The 21,045-nt window shown below is 37.9% G+C and overlaps 2 long non-coding RNA genes across 2 annotated transcripts; both read left to right on the top strand.

Annotated features, from left to right (window-relative positions):
- The first annotated feature begins 5,368 nt into the window (after positions 1-5,368).
- On the top strand, positions 5,369-10,107 carry LOC141365597 (uncharacterized). Its single transcript, XR_012370669.1, has 3 exons — positions 5,369-5,465; positions 5,532-5,631; positions 9,554-10,107. It is a non-coding gene; the product is annotated as an uncharacterized lncRNA (long non-coding RNA).
- Positions 6,331-8,295, top strand: LOC141365596 (uncharacterized). The gene is made up of 3 exons (XR_012370668.1): positions 6,331-6,646; positions 6,769-6,830; positions 7,782-8,295. It is a non-coding gene; the product is annotated as an uncharacterized lncRNA (long non-coding RNA).
- Positions 10,108-21,045: the final 10,938 nt, after the last annotated feature.

Here is a 21,045-nt window from a genome sequence, read left to right as displayed (position 1 = left end):
CACCTCTGTCAGTCATTTGTAAAGTCATCACGGCAGCTGGATTAGTGCGGTCAGTTAATTAATACTGCTTGCTTAATTTCATGTTACTGATTAAGTGTTTATACTTAACGTTAGATGAGAAGTTGGTGTTTTATTGCTCGCGAATTTGCAATAACTGCATTTATCAGGCAATCACACGTTACGTCACACGCTTGTACCTGCGGTCCCTCGCGCTGTATCCACGATTTAAAGCGGAATAAAACTCTTAACTCCTAAGTTTGTAAGAAAAAGTCAAGCAGTGTACGTTAAGTTGTTGGCATGTCCTATTTGAATTGAAATGAAGTGTAATGGTGTTATTTTGCTTACTTCTCTTGATGAAAAATCAGCAAGTTTAATGGAACTTGAAAATATTAGTTATATAATGTGCTCTTGTTTTCAGTGTGTTTTTATAAATCTTTTGTAATGTCTTTGTTATCAGAGCCCTTCAAATTAAAAATAGTGATGGTGATCTTGTCAATGGTGAGATTTCAATGCATCAACAGCCATTAGATCTGTCTGGATCAGGTAATGTTGTGACATGTTTACCCTGACATTTCACAGTATATACTTAAATGCATTATGCAAGTTTATGCATTACATTCTGATAAAGGTCATAATTTATAGAATTCTCTTTTACAATTGCACTAACTTTACTTTTTTATAGCAAGGGTTGTCAGGTCAGAAACGTGATGACACACAAACATAAGAAACTTCACAGGTGAGCTTTTTAAATACACCTGCTACTTGTTTCTCAGTACTGGTTTATCATTGTCATTAGGAAAATATAAGAAAATAATTCAGGATGCAATGGTCACTGTTCAGCACGGCACTTAATTTCTTCTGTGTCACTATACCCTCTATAGTATATATGTTTCAGACCCTTCGTTTTCAATAGACACAGCCAGAAGTTAATTCATAGTTCAGAGTGGATGTTGATGCAAGTTTTAAAGAGGATTCATATTGACAGACAAAATGGATCTTTGTGGTTGTGTACATAACAGCAGTTCTTTCTTATCTTTATTAGGGCTGTGACAGTGATAGTATTTTACCACCGCGATGGTAATGCACCAATTCATGCATTTTGAAATATAAAAATGTAAACAAAGATCAGATATGATGTTTCTTAACAAACGTGTGTGTTCATAGGCGGCAATGTCTTTTTCTGCCGGTGGGTGCTCATCACAACCTCAAGCTTTACTTAGCAACGCCAGGTGCTCTGGAGCGCTCAAAAGCTTTGAAGAGGTGGAAAGCGGCGAGGTCACGTTTTTGTGTGATTTTAGACGCAAATTGTGAAGTTAAAGGTAATGTTTTTCCTGTGTTTTTGATTGTGTTCATGTTTTGTTTGTAAAAAAAACTGTATTTTTCACACAATTTACTGTATAGCGCTGTTTTTACTATCCTCAAAACAGGCTGATGTCTTCCTTGTTCTAAGAAGTCCCTCCTTCAGAAATATGTAAAGAGTTCTGATTGTGTAGTTTGTTTAGTGTGTTGTGATTCGACAGCAGCTTAGCTTACCCAGAGCTAGGGCTGCACAATTAATCGCACGTGATTGTCATGCGCATCTCGTCAGTAAAGCCGGTTTCTTGATAAGTAATAAATCACCATCAGCTGCTTTCAGATGGAGCGCCATTTACTACACAGAGCCGTAGTTCACTGACAAAAGGGTAAATATCGCATTCATAATCGGCAATGATTTCCCCTTTTATCAGTAAACTACGGCTCTGTGTAGTAAATGGCGCTCCGTCTGAAGGCAGCTGATGCTGATTTATTACTAATCAATAGACCTGTTTGAGTCGTGACTCACTCGGATCTTTAACCCGGATCTTTAAATTAACTCATGAGTCGCGAGTCTCTAGTGTCATTTACCCGGATCAGTTGAGTCCTACTACAATTCATTGTAAAACCATAAACAGCGCCACCACACACACAAACCTCTTTCAACATTATTGATGAGACTTCGCTCGCACTACAGATCCACTCGTAACCGGCTGATCTGCGCGAGAACTGACGCGAGATTCTCACTGGTAACATTGCAAACTCGAGAGACCTGCGGTTCCGCGCGAGCCGCGAATTGACCCGAGATTCTCACTCAGAGCCGGAAACATTGCAAACTCGAGAGAACCGCGGATCCGCGCGAGCCGCGAATTGACCCGAGATTCTCACTCAGAGCCGGAAACATTGCAAACTCGAGAGACCTCCGGTTCCGCAAGAGGCGCGAACTGACCCAAGATCCTCACTCAGAGCCGGAAACATTGCAAACTCGAGAGATCTGCTCTGACTCGAGAATCTTTCAACTCGTAACCGGCTGATCCGTAACCGGCTGATCAGCACGAACCGTCTCTCCGCCTCTGGGGGCTGCATAAGCAGGACACAGTTTTTTCTATATTATTATGCTATTATTAAGCCTATTTTTTAAATGGTCGACCATACACACACCAAACCTAAAACCTATAAGCATGTTGTCTCAGAAGTGAAAGGCTTTTGTTGTGGATTTGCTTTTGAGGAGACTTCAGTCGCTCTATAGATCCACTAACCGGCTCCGGCTGATCCATGCAAATCAGCCAGTTAATGGATCTGTACAGCGAGTCCCATGGTCTGCGAGTCTGCAATGTTTCTGGCTCTGAGAATCTCGAGTCGCGTGGATCAGCCGGTTACAAGTGGGTCTGTACTGAGTTTCCTTGGTGATTTAGCAATACTGACTCAAGTGATTCAAGTGACTCACACAACCCGGATCACTTCAGTGAGTGACTCACAATAACCCGGATCCTTAAAAGGAGTCGAGTTTGCCAGGCCTACTAATCAAGGAACCGGCTTTACTGATGAGATGTGCGTGACAATCGTGTGTGATTAATCGTGCAGCCAGAGCCATTTGAGCTAAGCTGGCGTCTGACGTGTTCCTGTGGGCGGAGGTTAGTCAATGCTCGTCATTCAACCAGGAAGTAGAGGGCTGTAGTACAAACTGGCTGTTCGCTGTAGGGTTTGAAAGGGGAAAATATCGCTTGGCAGTGAACTTAGAGCATAAATAATACCTTAGCTCAAACAGCAACATTAAACACGAACTAAAGTTGCGATCAGGAAAAACATTACCTTTAAAGGGATAGTTCGGACAAAATTTATATGTAACCCATGATTTACTCACCCCGAAGCCATCCGAGATGCATATGTCCATCGTTTTTTAGACTATGACATTTTCAGTTATTTTGGAAGGGGTTTTAGATCTTTCAGTTAATCAAATGTGAAGTTATGGGGTCCACGACCTTCAAGTCCAAAAAGTGTGCATCCATCCTTCACAAAATAAATCCAAACGGCCCCACGATGATAAACAAAGTCCTTCTGAGGGTAATCCGTGCAGTTTCGTTGTAGAAATATCCACATTGAAGGCTTTATAAACCAAGATAACTCGCATCCGGTAAGGCCGCCATCTTAGTCGCGTCCGCATTCAAGATCAGGGCTTTACGCAGCGTATGGAGGTTACTCTACTGCTGCTTTGTGCCCCCGCCCTCCAAATTTATCATACGTCACTAAGAAAAGTGCATACACTACGCTAATACTCTTTCTTGAATACGGAGGAGTCTAAAGGCCGGGGTATACCTTTTTTCCGCGTCCGCGTAGCTTTTCGAGTAAATTCCCCGCGGCTACACGCGGATGGCCGCGTTTGACACTATACGCAATACAAATGATTTCTTATTCAAATTATTAGTCTAACAGGCTGTCAGGGCAGCACTGATTTGGCGACATTTACAGTACATTAAAACATTAGGATAGGTGAAGAAAAGTAACTGATCCACCATTGCAAACACAGTTTAGAACAAACAACAAGACAACAAAGAACAGGAATCAAACAAACATGCTCCAGGGCTTTCTGTTCTTGGAAGAAGTAAAAGTTAAAGAAGAAAAACGATAGTGTGTGTGCAAATGCTGTCTATTTCCTTTGTATAATTGTTTGTAGTGGAGTGTCCTGTCGAAATATTTTCACGCGCATGCGCTGTTGTATGCGGACTGTACGCGCACTGTCCGCGCGGTCACCCTCTTGATGACGAAAATGACGTCATGCGGACGGCGCGCATACGCGGACGTCCCTAGTATACTTTCGGCTTAAGATTGTGGCGCTACCGGAAGGTAGTTATTTTGGATTATAAAGTTTAAATATGGATATTTCTACAACAGCACGGCGCGGATTACCATCAGAAGGCCTTTATTTATCATCCTGGAGCTGTTTGGATTTATTTTGTGAAGGATGGATGCACATTTTTTGGACTTGAAGGTTGTGGACCCCGTAACTTCACATTTAATTAACTGAAAGATCTAAAACATTTTCTTTTTTGTTTTTTGTTTGTCTGAAAAACGATGGACATATGCATCTCGGACAGCTTGAGGGTGAGTAAATCATGGGTTTAATATCATTTTTGGCCAAACTATCCCTTTAATGTGAATAAGCTGAGCATATGTGCTTTGCCATTTCACTGGGTGCTTGAGCCGAGCTTCTGAGCACCCACGGGATTGGCGCCTATGTGTGTGTTTATTGTAGCACTTCAATCCATGAAACAAAAAGTGAGAAACCTTATTGGGGTTATAATGTTTCCAGCAGCACTAAAAACATGTTGTGATGGTGTACGGGTAGCGCAGATTAATACTTTTTGCAACCTTGAGTGACCAAGAAAGAATATTTTCCCTTTGTTCTGCTCCCAAGCCACCGGGTCATCACTGATATCAGTTGCAAATAGCGCTCTTACTCTGAATCTGCTGGCTGTTTGCGTTCACACAAACTTGAAGATATCTCGCTGGGGGAGATTGTACTTTATATTTTTCATAGTTTGTGACGTGCACGCAACCGCAGGCCGCACTTTACCACCACGGTGGTTATGAGAACTGTCACAGCCCTAATCTTTATGTATTATGGGTCTTATCATCACTTTTGAAATGATGGTTATGCCCATGAGTTATAAAATTAAAGTTACCACCAACCATTGTAATCCACCACCAAGCTACCATGTTGTAATGGAACCTTACAATATATTTTGTACTTGTTTTGGATTGTATTCAGATTAAATTCTAGTTATCCTAATAATTAAGATGCAGTGTTTTGTATTTCACAATTTTTCTTTTTAAAAGAGGCTTTGACTTGTTTTTTATTTTATTATGTGTTTTATGTTGTAGGCAGATCACCGTGCAACTTGGTGAAGTCATGTGTCTTTCTAGATGCCCAAATCTGTACCCCTCAAAACGTAAGGAAATAATAGTGTCCCATGACAAAAAAAGGAAACATTCTTAATTTTCTTTAATAGTTGTACTTGGGCCACAGTTTTTTTTTGTATGTTTCTATACTAATGAAATATTGTTTTTCTTTTTCAATACTTTATCAAATGCCATGATAGCCAAGATGAGCCTGAAGAGGAGATTTGGGAAGATGCTGTTTCATAAGTCTTTGTTTTGCCAGATTATCTGTGGTAAGTTTGTAAAACTTATATTAAAAATAGAACAAGAACATCTCCTAATCAAAATTTTTTGATCAGGTTGGGGTGTCTGCCAACGTGATGCCTTGCTGGTCTGGTTTGAGTTTGAAGTCTCTCACAGACAGTCCAGAAGGTCTGGAGTCCATCTTAGCTTTCATTGGTAAGTGACCACACAGAGGCTGTTTGACCCACACGTAAGGTAAACAGTCAATGTTTGCATTCCTTAGCATCTCAATTTGCGGGGGGTGAACATATAAAGTCAATATCACCCAAGTATTCAGACCCTTTACTCAGTACTTAGTTAACGCACCTTTTGAAGCAGCAGTTACAGCCTCAGGTCTTTTTGGGTAGGACGCAGCAAACTTTGCAACACCTGGATTTGTTTGGAACCAAACCGTTCAGAAGCACCATTGACTTCCATAGTATTCTTTTATCCTGCTATAGAAGTCAATGGTGCTTCTGGTCAGTTTGGTTACAGACATTCCTCAAAATATCTTTGTGCTCACCAGAACCCTTTAAAGGACAAGTTCTGTATTTTACACTTAAAGCCCTGTTACTGCAATTGTTTACATTTTTCCTCATAAATTGATTTTTTGAAACGTTTGCAAATATCATTTTTACATTATACATATTCAGACCCTTTGCAACAATACCTGAAATTTAGCTCAGGTGTCTCCTATTGGTCTTGATGTTTCTACACCTTAAAGGACAAGTTTGGTATTTTACACTTAAAGCCTTGTTTTCAGATTGTTTATGATAAAATAGAACGGTTTTGACTGAATTTGGACATATGATGCTGGCCCATGAATTTTCGGGTGTTTGTTGTTTCACCTCCCACCTCTACAATGTGTATATACACTGTAAAAAATGTATATTTAAAAAAATTTTGGAAACTGAAAGTTAAGTATTGACTCAACATATTGCTTTCAAAAAATTCTCCCCAAACAAAAATATGCATTGTGGTAATTAAAACATAAAGAATTGGCTTAAAACAAAAATGTATATTCACAGAACATATTAAACTCTGCTCAGCCAATTTATCATGTCAAATGAAAAATCTGAGTTGACTGAACATAGTTCAGCCAGAAAAGCATATGGGAATGCACCTGAATTTAATTGGCTTCAGTGTGGATGCGTGGGAGTTGATGATCGACATTTTCTACAATAAAGTTATGGTAAGTACTTAAATATTTACATTTAAGTCATTTTTAAGTATTTTTAAAGTCATTTTCTAGTTTAACTGAGTGAAAATCTGAATACAGCATACAAACAAAAGCATATGATGTTTTCTCCTCAGTGTAACACACCGAGCAACGCTTCATTTAGTGAGGAAATGGCAAGGTCACTACAACTTTCACAGTGAGTATATTATATTTGTATTTCTTATATAACATATTTGTATGAAAACTGTTAGCTTTTTCGAGATTTGTGTGCGTTATTTTTATTAAGAGTCGCTGCGCCGCACACGTGCACACATAGACATGAAAGACTGCTTGCAACCCGCGCCTTTCTATAGAGAAATTGTCGTGTTTTTTAAATAAATGAATATATAACGAGTGTGGGGGTTCTGTATTTCTGTATTTGGCCTGGACTTCACGAAACGGGCGCATTCTTTACTTGTATTTGACTATATGCAGCACTGCGCAGACAAATCAACCTATGACATCAAAGTTCCGCGAGAGCCATTCACAAGCTTATATCTCGCGTTACATTGATCTCATGTGCCAATCGATCTGCGTCGCGCATGCTGCCGTCGTCATCTTGCGTCAGGAAATCCACGAGGGGTAGATATGAAAAGGACGCTCTCTATCAGCTGGTGTTGTAAAGCTGCTGTTTATACTCAACGGCGCGAGTCTCAAATAAGTGCAAGGACACCGCCCAAAACGGACGAGATGTTTAAATAATCAGCGCGTTGACCTTACTGTAAGTAATCGAATATAAAACCAACACGAAGTAGCTTAACTAGTACCTATAGTTTTGCGTGAACAATTCATCTCTTAGAAAATTAACCATAGTTTTACTATTGTTTGTGTTGGATAAGCATATAACCACACATTTACCATAGTCTCACTAAAGGATATTTTAAGTGAAACTATAGTAATGAAAAATTTCCAATACCAAAATAACTGTACTTCTATATTAAAACTGTTTTATTTTCATAATTTTGAACAGAAAAATGTCTGCTATTAGCAATATTGCTATGTTCAGAAGTTTAAACTTTGAGGATATTCTATATTGATCTGGTTTTATTAATTATATTGGCTTCATTTGGTACATGTACACTCAGTGAGACTTTTTTACTTCTTACAGAGTAGCAAGGCTTTGGTGATTTACACACGTGACATGAAAATGGGAATTTGTGAAACACTGAGCAGTTGCTGATTCATGTCAAGATTCATTTCCAGTGAGCAGGTTGTGCTGGAAAATTTGTGAGACTTTATGCCTTCAATTTGTAGAATGTTTTAGGTGTTTAATGTTTAAACTGTTATGTGGCATTGTTTAAATGTTTAAGTGTTTAAAGTAGTTTCATAAGCTCTTTTCTTCGTGTGAGAATGTTAAATTCTTGTGAAATTGTGATTAACATTGGATGAGGAACTCTCCCCACTTTTATATTGGTGTTTTTGGAGATATTTGTAAAATATATTTTCTAAACTTTTTATTAAAAATAATTATTTTCTAATGTCTACTGTGCAATTGTATGCAGACCACTTCTGTATGTTTACAATTTTAAGGTATTACAATAAAATAAAAAATAAATAAAATGTTACAAAATAGTTTGTGTGTTTCTTTTTCTAGTAGGACAACGGGAAATAAACAATTCAGCATGGTTCTTTACCAATATAATTTTACCAATATACATTTTCAGATTGGGTAAATTAAAAAAAGAATGCTACCACAATTTAAAAAAGTTAATTGGGCAAAAAACATGGTTTCTTATTTTCAATTGGCTCAACCTGTTATTTTCCATTGAGCTAATGTTTAAAGATCTTTGCCACAATTGATAAAATTCCATTCACAGAAAATCTATTGGCCCAAGTGTCAATGTTATCAGTCACTAGAAAATTTTGAGTTAGGGAGGCAAATTTTTTTTTACAGTGTAGGTGCACAGGAACAATCCTTCCTAAAATGCATTAAACTTTCGTTTACAAAGACGTGAAACTCACCGAGTGTTCAGGGTCTTCACTGATATGCTCACACAAAAATCGCTGCGAAAGATGCTTTCCAACAGGTGTTTTAGCATTCGTTGTAAACTTGTGGACCTATTTTTCCAAACGCCTCACACCCGTACATTCTTCCAGTTGGTGCCGATAATCCACCTTTGCCAATTGCAAGAATATAAACAAAGTTCCCGGCGTGGAGTAATACCGTACCTCACAGCACATCTAATACAAGTCAATGGAGATGGACCAAAACTATGATAAAACCTGTTGGAATTTTGCAGCGATTTTTGTGTGAGCATATCAGTGAACACCCCTGACCACTCGGTGAGTTTCACGTCTTTGTAAACAAAAGTTTAATGCATTTTAGGAAGGATTGTTCCTGTGCACCTATATACACATTCACGGGCCAGCATCATATGTCCAAATTCAGTCAAAACCGTTCTATTTTATCATAAACAATCTGAAAACAGGGCTTTAAGTGTAAAATACCAAACTTGTCCTTTAAGGTGTAGAAACATCAAGACCAATAGGAGACACCTGAGCTAAATTTCAGGTATTGTTGCAAAGGGTCTGAATATGTATAATGTAAAAATTATATATGCAAACGTTTCAAAAAATCAATTTATGAGGAAAAATGTAAACAATTGCAGTATCATGCAACAACATAACAAAATTGAAAAGTGAAGGGGGTCTTAATACTTTCTGAATGCACCGAAGATTATCTTAATAAAAGCTCATTGTCACATTTGTAAACACAACAGCTTTCTTCCTTCATCTGACAGCTATGCTATGTTTCTAGTCAGACCATTAAAGAACACATATCTTACCTTAATATGCAATAACTTTTTTTTTATACATGGGCTAAAAAAACAGCATTTTTGACAATGACATAACAACATGTGGTTTGTTTTTCCTCTTTAGATGCTGTCATCATATTGTTAGTGCATGAGCCAGAAAGGATGGGTGGTGGTGGCCATAAGAAGACTGTCAACTAAACCAACATCAAAATTCATATTTGCAGTAATAAATAAAATGACTTTTAAACATGTTTTTGTTTTCTTATTTTATGATTTTATTCTATATTTGGAATATTCCACTTTTGCACTACTAAGTGGAAACTGTTTGAAAGAGTGTGTTTTTATCCATAAAAGATAAATTTCAACGGTGAATCAACGTTGAAATGCCGACTGGGATATCAAAATAGCATTAAAATGACATCAACATCATAACATCCTGATGTCAAATAGATGTAGAATTGACATCAAAATGACATCAGCAGAGGTCAAAATCTTGACATCAAATTGACATCAACACTTTGACGTCAAAATGACTTTCATTTTTGACCTATTCTGTGACGTAATTTTGACGTCGATGTTTGATGTCAAATTGATGTTAAATTGACATCAAATACCCGCTGGGGAGTCTGTTAACGAGCATGTGTTGGACTTTATAGCGTCCATCTGCATGCACATGCGCTCAGGGTCAGTTAATGAGCATGTGCATAATCACTCGTCGGAGACGCAAGCAAATGGATGCTGTGTGAGCGGTGGTTGATCATTCAAGTGGAATACAGACAATACATGTCCAAAAAAGTGGGCTTTACGCGATGACATCTGGTCTGCCAGAAGCGATTGTACAGGTGTGTTTTTAAATTACTAATGTACAATAAGGTTTTCTTTGTATTTAACTATAATCATGAGCTCAATGCGTGCACTTGCATTAATTAATCAAATGTTTATTTAAACAATTACCAAAACAACTTTTGATTGTTATATTTAACGAACTAACATGAATATTTACATTCTTTAACTTGACCAAAAAGCCCTCGCGAATCCGATGACGTGTTAAAACTCTAGTTTCTGTCTCCGCGACCGCGAATGAATGTGCATAGATAGATAGATAGATAGATAGATAGATAGATAGATAGATAGATAGATAGATAGATGTTAATAAATGTAGAATGTTTAATGAGAAATGTTAAACATGTGTAACTTATTATAAAAGCTACAAATATTTCTGCATCATTATGACCAGCAATTTTAGGAGAGTGCAAATCACACCAAAATAGCTTTAAAGAGTAACTAAACCCTTATCCAACTTTTTTTAGTTACTGATCTGCAGTGTTGGTCAAGTTACTTGGAAAAAGTAATTAGTTACTGATTACTGATTACTTCCCTAAGAAAGTAATCCCGTTACTTTACTGATTACTTATTTTCAAAAGTAATTAGTTACTTTACTAGTTACTTTACTAATTACTTTTCAAAAACATGATGCACGACCTGAATACGCTACACAGTATCAAGCAATAGGGCCCGGTTGCATAAAGCACCTTAAGTGTAATGTTCCCTTAAATTCACCCTTATATTTCATTTAAACTTAAGGTTGCAAAAAAAACCTTAAGCTTTTTCTGTTGCATCTCCATGGCAACAATAGTATTTTATAAACCTGGGTCGCTGTCGTGAAACATTTAACGATTACCCTTTCCTAAGAGAACCATTTCAGGGATTATACTGTATGCAACACCTTTAAATTATTATCTTACTGTAGGTAAAGGGAATTTACCCCTTAAGTGTCATACTTAAGGTGATTTATGCAACCGGGCCAAGACATTTCTGCATAATTCTATTCTTTCTGCATCCATCATCTAAAATTTAATCCAATTAAACATTCTCTGTTTTAACCTCTCGACACGCACTTATTCGTTTTTTTAAGCCTGCTAACATTAATAATATTAATATCAACATTAATATACATCGTTTAAAATGTCTACGGGTTTAGCATCAGTGTATGGTCTCTGTTTTGAGATACATATCATATCATGTAGTAAGTTATTTTGTTACAGAAGTCCAGATGACAACATGCAAAATATAAACGGGACTTCTTACCTTATAACGATCGCGAGTCGAATCCGGTCTGTTTCAGATGTGTGAATAACCCATAAAATTCATTAAATGACAACTTTTGTCCACAAATGCGTATAATCCATGAAATATAGTCTGTTGTTTACATCAGATTTCGCGTGAACGTGTATGAGATGGAGCCGCAGCGGTCACGTCAGCTTGTCCACAAATGCGTATAATCCATGAAATACAGATATAACGTTATAGTCCGTTGTTTTACATCAGATTTCGCGTGAACGTGTATGAGATGGAGCCGCAGCGGTCATGTCAGCTGGGGGTTCAGGGATATTTTCAGTAAGTTTCACATTACTGAGCCGGCTTGCTAGGTGTTTGCTTAGATTTGAGGTGGAATCTTTCGCTGTAGATAAAGTTTTATTCCCACGCAGAGTGTACAGCGGACGCTGATGTTTTTGTCACCGTTAACTGGGTTAAACTCAAAGTAATGTCGGTACTTCCAAGCATTAAACGCTGCATAGTCTTGTTTTCTTCCGCGCTCCATGTTGTCTTCTCACGTTCAACAATACACTGGCTGTTTCTCAATTCCAAGAACGCAAAGAACGGACTTGCGTCCTCGTGGAGATCGGTCTTGCCAGGCGACCTTGGAAGAACGAACTCGGAAGTTTTGCCGCAATGACTTCTGGGGCGTAAAGCGATTTCAGCAAGTCTGCACTCGATGCATCCTCGATATCAAGAACACATCCGGGTATTTTCATGCGTTCTCTGTCCTTGCGTTCTTGAGAATTGAGGTGCGTTCCATTCGACCGTAAGTGGACTGTGAAGTGGACTTCACAGGGTATTCCGCCATCTTAAGTGAGATTCCAATCCGAAGGGTGCGTACATGTTCAGTTCGTAGGGCACTGCGCACGGCATAGGGAATCAGGGAACATCGATACATCACTTCACAGGAAGTGGAGAGCGATAATCACCCAACTGTCATTGCGCGCATCACGTGATCACCAGTTGAAACGGTCAGACCGCTATGCAGTTATATGACAATCGTTTAAAAACACATATATACACATAGTTAACCAAATAAAAGTTTACTTTCATATTTGCATGACAGTTACAGCAGGGATTCAATTCTGTTAATAGTCAAGTAATAGCAGCAAAAGTCAATTAAAGTGTATTATAAACATACGTTTTTCATTATGTAGTACTCAATGTTTTTTTTATTGTATAGTGTACATATTTTAAATGTGATAGTAAATAAAAATTAAAATATGAATGTAGTCCTATATACATTTATGTTATATCAATCTGCGCGACCCCGTTGTTGACTTTCTTTGATGACGTTTGCAGGCCGTTCCAAATGAGCGGTTATTGTCTGTGAAGTCCACTTCAACTGATATACCGTGCTCAGGGAGTAGGGAGCAGTGAACACTCCACAGGGACCCTGTCGAATGGAACGCACCTTTGGAATGAACTTCGACCGTTAATGATGACGTAGAGCGAGGACACGAGGACGCAAGATCGCTGAAGAACGCATATTGAGAAACAGCCACTGACTGAGGGCGCGGCGCTCATACGTCATTGTCACTCGACTCGCGTCACCACACGAGAGAGTCTCACGAAACAAAATCAAGATTAAAAAATAACGCAGTAACGCAGCCTGCTAACGGGGAAGTAACAGTAATCTAATTACTGGTTTTGCAATTGTAATCCCTTACTTTACTCGTTAGCCTACTTGAAAAAAGTAATCGGATTACAGTAACGCGTTACTTCTAACGCGTTACTGCCCATCACTGCTGATCTGTAAGAATGATGGTTTTTAGTGCTGTTCATTGATTTTAGTAAGTTTTTTGACATTTGGATAAAAAGTGTTTCAATACTGCAATATATGGTGTAAAAACGTCTTAGTGCTGCCCTCTTCAGGTTGAACGGTGGCTACTGCAGTTGAATTTTTCTATTGGATGTTGGGTCCAAAAAATGACTCGTGACGTAAGCAGGTTTAAGTTTACCACGCCCTTGTTACGATCTCACCACACACTTGTTACGAGCTTAGTTCGTCCCCTCTATCTCTGTTGGGATCTGCCCACTTTTCTTGCATTTTTCAAATATTGCCAGTGGGTGGAGTCAGGCTCTGACCAGGGGTTTAGTTACGCTTTAAGCATTCAAATATGACCTTCGGTGTCTCGTCTCTTGTCTCCGCCCCCTTCTTCTCCCTGTTAATAGTTTAATCATTAGTTCATTACACTCACTTGTTTTCTCCTTATCCTGTTTAGTTTTCATATTTAATGCCATTGTGTTCTTAGTCCTGTGCTCGTTCATTTTGTACTGTTACTGTGTGATTCTGTCTAGTGTTAGAATCATAGTCAAGTCTAGTTTAAGTCATCTGTCAGTATTCCGTGTTTGTTCTGCCCCACGTGGGCTCTTGTTTTGTCTGTGTTATAATAAAGTGTTTTCTGTTCACCCCCGTCATCGCCTGCGTTTGGGTTCATCCGTCCTTGTTTCTGACAGTTTCACTTTGTAGCTTTTTTACATTTGATGTTGTCAAAGTAACTTAAAAGTAAAGTAATTAGTAATTAGATTACATTACTGATTACTACATGCAAAAAGTAATCAAATTACAATTTTAAAGTAGTAATTAGTAATTTGTAGTGGATTACTTTTTTTAAGTAACTTACCCAACACTGTACAATAGTACAATCTTACAGGATACAATCATGTGTATAACAGACTTAAGAGATTCATCCTAGATTTAAATTAGTAAACATAGTCTGAAACCTGAACTGTATCAGAAAGGCTATTTCACAGTTTATGTGGTGGGTAGTAAAAAGTTACCAATTTTGATGAATTTCACAAAGTGTCAGGAGCCCCACATACTATATATGCAGCCTCATGCCATGCCCCCAATCCAGTAGGTGGCAGTATGCACCTATGAAGTTGTTTTAAAACATACCAATAAACATTACACGAAAAAGTAGTGATAGTGAAATGAAGCCTTCTGAAGCACCCAGGCTTTCCCCTCAAATATATTGCAAAAAGGTTCATTACTCAAAGCTTTTCAACGAAATGCACACTAAGGACATCTTGTGGTTAAAATGTAAACAGTTGCTTGTGCCAGATGACCTACCGTAAAACTTCAAATAATAGCCCGGGCTTTTATTTTCCCAAACCTATCATCACACCAGGCGTCTAAAAGAGACAGGCGTCTATAAGAGACAGGCTTTTAATTTAATTGTTCCAGCAGGAGGTTACCACATATTACGTTTTATTTTTAATTTGAATGTGTTTAACAAATTAGTTCGTGTAATAACAACAGTCTTAAATTATTGGCAGTATAAATAAAGCAAACAATGATATGTTTTTTTATTGGTTGTTGCGTGAAATCTTACCCAGATACAACAGTGCTATTTTCTGATTGGCTGTTGTGTAGCCTCTTTCTTTTTTTGTATTGGCTCGCTCGACTAGAACTCTAGGGAAGACGGGCTTGATAGAGAGAGAGAGCAGTGCGGCCAGATACATTTTAGGCGCTGCAGCATATTAAATATGATAAATAGTGTTTCCGCGTGAGAAATACAATGTGTGGCGGGAGTGCATGCATGACAAAAGACTGAAAGCCCGGCTATTATCAGCGGCCCCAAAACACTACCGGCCCACCGGGAAAAGTACTGACTCCCTCGATTGCCACTTCGCTACTGTCATCATCACCTCAATTCTGGCGACGAAGCTTGTTGTGTTGTCATAGTGATGAGTAAAGCAACGACTGCGTCTGTCACGTGACTTCTACCGGTAAGCAAAAAAAACTTTAGCGTGTTCAATCTGCACCATAGAACTGTCTTAAACAGACTATCTGACGGGTTTTAGAAGATTAAATACAACCCGAAACTAAAAAACAGACCAGGCCTTTATTTGAGACAGGTGTTTATTTACCCAAACCTGTCGTCACACCAGGCGTCTAAAAGAGACAGGCGTCTATTTGGGACTCGGCTATTATTTGAAGTTTTACGGTATTTTTTGTGTCATGTAATAATTAACTGTCTGAAAACCAAAAAAGCAATGTGGTTTTGAACAAAATGTTTGTTCATGTCTTAATATAGTAGGCTACTTACAATATGTGAACAAATGATTAATTAATTTAATTGGTCATCACAAGCCTAGGGTTTAATTTGGATTTGTCTGTACATGTTTTTTCCTCTATTATATTTTGTTACCATCCACTTGTAATATACAACTGAAAGACTGAAATGCTTGGACTTAAAAATCTACATTATGTTCTACTGAAGAAACAAAGTCACCTACATCTTGGATGGCCTGGGGGTAAGCTGATAAACATAAAAAATTATTTTAAGATGAACTATCCATTTAACTATTTTAGTAACTAACTATCCAAATACTTGTGATATACACTAATCCAATAACATTAAAACTCTATGTATGTTTTGGTCATCATTCTAAATCTAATCTCTAACAAAACGTCCCCTTGGAATTATAAGGTTCTATCTGCATCCTAAGCAGTTTTGAGATATTGAGCTTCAAAGTTTTTGCATTACATATATGAAAACTTATATGGGGAAGAAGTTTCTTTAAAACATTAAAATAACAGGGACACTAAATGTATTCTAAATATACAATATCAAAATCCTCTCAAATTTCTAAATGTGGATTTTTGGAAGGGGTCAAATGCAGATAGAACCTTCTAATTCTAAAACAACACTTTTCGCTAAGAATTATAAGGTTCTATCTGCCAAAACATTATTCAAACATTAAATATAAAATTAATGTTGTAACAATTTTTTAACATGTGTTAGAAAGTAACATTTTAATCATTTCTATGACATTTAATATTTTATTTTTATCTCTAAAAGTCTGATTTTACATTGCTCTTTTACAACATTGCTTCTTCCCTCTTCTGCCTCAGTTTCTCTACCATCCTCCTGTATATGTCGGGTTCATTACAAAATAGACAATTTTGTTTTAGCATGTTATACCATTCCCTACTGAAAAATCCACATAAGACCAGCATAAGCTGGTGAGCTGGTTCGAGCTGGTCTCAAAACCTGGTTCCAGCAGGTCTCCCAGCTTGGTTTTAGCAGGTATTGCTGGTGTAGTAAGCTGGTCTAGCTGTGTTTTGGTCACTTTTTAAGCTGGTCTAGCTGGACTTAGCTACTGCCACCTTAAACCAGCCAAAACCAGCTACCAGCCCATGCTGGTCCTTGCTGGACCCTCCAGTAGGATTGAGCAGCTACAGGCTACAATCATTCTGAAATCATTTTAATACTGAGGTAACTGCTTTAACAATCTTTCACATGTTTACATTTTGACATAATCATAAATTACCGTAAACACACTTTTTTGGGTAGGATAGGTTAGTTCGTTTTTTCTGTATTTTTTTATCTTATTGCTTGCCTCTTAATATCAGGAACTAAGAAGCTAGCACTGCTGGCTAGTGTGGTGTCTAACTATGAAAACAATCTCCTCAGCAAGACCTAAAAAAAAAATACTGCCCCTACTGAAAAATCCAGCATAAGCTGGTAGCTGGTTTTAGCTGGTTTAAGGTGGCAGTTGCTGGTGTAAGCTGGTCCAACCAGTCTGGCAAAGCTGGTCAAGCTGGTGGGTCAGCTGGTCTTCCAGCATGACCAGATAAGTCCAGCTAGACCAACTTAAAAAGTGACCAAAACACAGCTAGACCAGCTTAAAAAGTGACCAAAACACAGCTAGACCAGCTTCCTATACCAACAATACCAGCAAAAACCAAGCTGGGAAACCAGCTAAAACCATCTCACCAGCTTAAGCTGGATTTTACAGTAGGGTGAACTTGCCTAAAATTTGGGCTGTCGATCTTAAGGTTTCTTAAAAACTTTGCGTTGGGTGCCATAATCCTCACAGATATTGTGTCTGTGATTTTTCCTGTCGTCAAGGACAAAGCCGGCAACACCACATATAGGGACAGTTTCATGGACAGGGATTAGACTAGTCCTGGAATAAAATAAATGTAAGAGCTGTCAAAACTGAAAACAACTTGCACTGACATATCTTAAAATACATCAGTGCCCTTTGTTTAGCCTCAAAATGCACAAAAGTAATACTTTTAGTAAGGCATGTTTGTTAAATATTTTCTAATGAAACTAAGTTCTAGTTCTGGCTTAAACTAATCCCTGTCTGAGAAACCACCCCAGTTTGATCCTGATTGGTCCCCTTCTGTGCATTCGAAGTGCTGATTAGCTCACGCAGATAGAACCTTATAGAGCCAACTTAGAGTTCGATTTTGTAGATAGAACCTTTTTATTTTTTTTATAAAACGTCCCAAAATGTACAAAACTTAAAATAAAACATCACATAATGTAAATAAGTTGTCACAGAGTAAGAATATGTGAATAACTCAATTTTGACAAAAATGTTAGATAGAACCTTATAATTCCAAGGGGACGAAAAGTCTTTTAAAACAATGCAATTATGCAATCTTTTTGCTCCAATTTTTGTATTTTTAAAGAAACATACACTTATTTCAGAGGTCATTAAAAGACAACAAATAAAAAAAGATGCTAAAGAGCGCCTGTTCTTTAATTTCAGATACTGTATGTTTTTATATTTAAAGAACACAAATTTCAAGAAGCATCATAAAGACATGAGGATGCGCTCTATTGTGTTGGCGGCTGGTAAATTATCTTCCAATTGATACAAATACAAAATATACGTTTAAACTGTCTTGCTCGTCATGTCAAAATATGTTCTCTACTTCATGTAAACCATGTGCATCAAGGGCCTGCTGGACTCGTGTTGAAAGGGTTTATGATAAAAAAGATGCTCACATTCACAAAATACTCACTAGACATAAGATTAACCAAGTATCTGGCAAACCTGAGCATCTCTTATCATAAACCCGTTCAAAGCACCTATTGGAATTGTTAGTATTATTAGGGGTCAAGCACCGAAGGTGCTGAGACACCTATTGGAATTGTTAGTATTATTAGTATTATTCTGCTTCTTCTTCTTCTTAGCCATAGGAGTCTATGGCAGCCCTATGAACCGTACATAGGAAAATGATGAAATTTGGCACAGTTATAGAGGTGGTCCTGAAAAGTCAAGTGACCAAAAATGGGGTCTCTAGCATTAACTCACCAGCAGTGCAAAAATTAAATGTTCAAATGGTTATAACTGCTGATCCGCTTGATCTATGAAAATTCTACTTAGTACACGTGATTGCTCTCCTCATGCTTGTTGTTTTTAATGCCTTACAGTAAAACTCCACCCATTACAGTAGTGGCCATTTTGAAATGTACAGTATGCCGTTTATTCGCTACTCCTCCTTCAAATTTGGTTCAATTGTTATGAATTTTAGCACAGGTGATCTTTGGAGTGAGCCGCACAGAAATGACCGAACAGAATTTTGATATTTATGTTTGCTCAAAAGTAATAAATGCGCAAACTTACAGAGGTTGACGCAAAAATGGTTCTGAAGCTGTAGCTCGGTCATTCTTTGATCAATTGAAATGAAATTTGGTACACTTCATGTGGACCATGAACTTGGGGTTCATGCCAAATTTGGTGACAGCGCCATTTATGGGTCATGAGATATGAAAAAAGGCTATTTTTGTCCATAACTTCTGAACTGTTTGTCAGAAAATTATGATCTTGATGTCTATGGATTGCTTACATCATGCCGCATCTGTCGATGTGTATTTTGCCGGGTTTGACCGAACCGCCTGTCCGCCATTTTTAAATTTCTCATAATTTGTTATATTTTTTAAACTATTGGACATATCCGCGCAAAAATTAGTAAGGAGCTTTGACATGATGTCCTGAAGGTACCTGGGAAGTCAGAGTACAGCGCCACCTAGGGGTTATAAACTATAACAGTTTTTATGGAACTGCTTATAACTTCTGAATACTTTGTCTGATATTAATTTATTTGTGAAATTGTATTCACTGGTTTATGACGATTGCAACGATACCTTGTTTGTCATTTTCCATCATTCTGTTCATGTGTTATTGTAAGGCATATGGTAAATGATTTTTCCGCTACTCCTTTTACAAATTTTGTTTATTTTATGCCAGGTTCTGTTCGTATAATGTTTGGAGCAATCCGCACAGAAATGACTGAACAGATTTTTGATATTATGTTATCTTTCTTAGTAGGGGTGTCACGATTCTCCAAATCCTCGATTCGATTACATTTTCGATTCTAAGGTCACGATTCGATCCGATTCTCGATTTTTACATATTTTTATATGGCATATAATTTAGACAAAAATTATATGCCATTATTTATTATTATTATTATTATTATAATACTTTAACATTAACATGCACATTGCAAAACTCGCATGGGGGTTTGTGGGCTTCACTTAACGCGAGAGCTTGTAGAGAGAGGATTCCTTCTTGCACGCGCACATGACTATGCTCGGTTGGCAGTTACATGGATCGGGCGGATGACGTAACGAAAAATAATATTTTAATTAAATTCGGGCGGGTGCCGGATCGACTGCTTGTTATTAGCTCTGTCCTTCTAAGCATGCGACATCTCTGTCTTTCATAGTGGCAGCCACAGAAGTTCAAGAAGAGAACTGAAATGAGACGGTCTAGCCTTCTGAGGACCCAAAATTTGCGTCACCTGCTGCACACGCCCCCAGTAGCGCCCACCGCGCCTGTCAGCAGAAAACAGCGGAGACATTTCTGACTTATTAAAATAAATATGTAATCAGAAAAATATTAATTTATTTCAGAACATATGACACATTGATGTAGATTAATCTATTTAACAGCATATCAAATAATCAACCTAGAAATATACGCAACATAAACAGAATAATATTAACACAAAACATAACTTATAATACTAAAACAGTGACAAGAAAAAGTTTTCTAATAAATACACACTTTTATTTAATAAAGCTTTTAATTGTTTGGGAAATCCTCGGCTGTTAAGGATCCATTCGTTCTATCATTAACAGCGCGGAGAAATGAGGACGCATTTTGACACAGCTCTTATCAACGCTGGCGAAGGACGTGGCAACTCAAAAAATGAGAATTAAAAACAAAGGAAATAGAATGTCAGAAAAGGGTTGCCTGGAATACGTTTTACAACGTGGTAAATCAGGATGACACCAGTGCAGGCTATGAAATAATAGTCCATCCGCGCATCTCTAACATGGACTTAATGCGCGTGTCTTGGACTCATAGCATCTGAAATAAATCCAGCATAATAAGCAGCTGCGCTTCTCTCTGTCTCACGTGCACGTGCTCGCATCTGTCCGACGTCTGAACATAAACTAAAGTAGTAATCCTTATGTATTTGTTCAGTTTTATGCGTTTCATGCAAGCTGAGGCAAACTATCCTTTTGTTTAATATAACCCGCTGCATCTTTGCGCCTCCCTCGCTATCGCGCACGTGCAGAGAGCTGCGCTCTGTCCAAAGTCAGATCACTGGTAATCCTGTTTATGATATGCATTTCAAGGAGTTGTAGCATCCCTCGTCTTTAAAATATGATCGCGTTCCGCTGGACAGATGTTTTTAAAGGCATCTCTGAGAGTTTTTTTCCTCGCTTGGCAAGCCGACCGGACGTGAAATGG

The sequence above is a fragment of the Misgurnus anguillicaudatus genome, chromosome 8, assembly GCF_027580225.2.
Source record: "Misgurnus anguillicaudatus chromosome 8, ASM2758022v2, whole genome shotgun sequence".
Lineage (NCBI taxonomy): Eukaryota > Metazoa > Chordata > Actinopteri > Cypriniformes > Cobitidae > Misgurnus > Misgurnus anguillicaudatus.
The sequence above is the reverse complement of the archived record's forward strand: the minus strand, read 5'-3'. Positions and strand labels throughout refer to the sequence as shown.